Source organism: Plasmopara halstedii (genome assembly GCF_900000015.1).
Source record: "Plasmopara halstedii genome assembly, contig: Scaffold_2061, whole genome shotgun sequence".
Classification (NCBI taxonomy): domain Eukaryota; phylum Oomycota; class Peronosporomycetes; order Peronosporales; family Peronosporaceae; genus Plasmopara; species Plasmopara halstedii.
The window spans coordinates 546,941-548,264 of record NW_020188969.1 but is presented as its reverse complement, the minus strand read 5'-3'; positions in this window follow the sequence as shown (position 1 = coordinate 548,264).

The following is a 1,324-nucleotide window of genomic DNA, read 5'->3' as shown; positions in this document are numbered from 1 at the left end:
ACTGCCGAACTCTTCAAGGGACATCTCGTCCAGCTCAAGAAGAGCATCTACTGCAGGCGTAGCCTCGAGGCGGACGTTCGTCATCTTCCTTCCCGTCATACTGTTGACGAGGGTGTATAAATGTGCACCGTCGTCTACGGTAGACACAACCTGGATCAGGGTCGACGCCCGGCGTCTTGCAGCCAGCATATGGCGTCGTTGAACCTCTGTACAAAGGTTCTATGCCTCCGTGAGACCAGGGTGAACACGCATTCCGCGTCGTTTGGTTTCACCCTCACTGTCCGCTCCTTTGGAGCTCCGATGTTTTTTGCAACATCCGACGAAGAACTGCTAACCCCGCAGTCTTCGTCTAGTGGTTGACGTGCCACTTCACGCTCATCTGAAGGGTCGTGTCCAAATTGCCTCGCACTCTGTCCGACCATGTCACGCATGACATGCAGCAACTGCTCCGAAACCTGAGCAGCGCTCAGTGGGTTACGTTCCACTTCACGATCAGCCCGCGAGCCACGATCAAGACTACTGTCCACTACACCGTTGGTGTCTACCAAATCAGACATTTCAATGTCCAGCACGTTGACCGTCTCGGTCCAGTGCTCTCGCCAATAGCGCTTTTGTCTCCTAGCAGAGGTGGGTTCATGACTCGCCAGAGCACCATCAGAAGACGTGCGCGTAGCGTCCAAGGTCTTTGACCTCGAATCAATTCATGACTCATGGAGTTCTAACCATGCCATTCCTATGATGAGATCATACCTTGCATCCAAGTCTAAGACAAGACAGCGTTCTACGCTAGCAAAGTCAAGGAACTTGACTTCAAGGTCCACAGGGACATTTGGGACCGTGACACGCGCCCCCGTCACTAAGCAAAGTCACCCAACCGCGCTTTCAGCGCCACAGCCTACGGCTGACTTTCTTCCATCGTGGAGTGTCGAGTATAACTGCACGACGCCTCAGAATCGATGAGGATCTTCCATGGCTTCTCAAAGCCCTTTACGGTCGCCTCAACGACCAGCAAGCCCGACTTGCATACACGTTTTGTGTTTAAGAGCACGGAGCTCTTCGGGGCTGAGCCATGTTGACCTACCCTCCCTGAGGCTCAACATAAATTAGATCTTCCCCAGTAGGTCGCCCCGCGCCTACGGAGTGGCGTTAAATCCCGCGACGAACCAGACTGGTAGACGTTGGGGCGATGGTTTGACGAACCTTGGCGCGCCTTGCGCAGGGGGCAACCGTTCCGAAGAGGCGGGTGTCTCACAGACAGAACACCATCAAATGTGTGTATGCTGCCCGGGAGCTCGGAGCTCTGCTCCCTCGTCCTCAGCATACT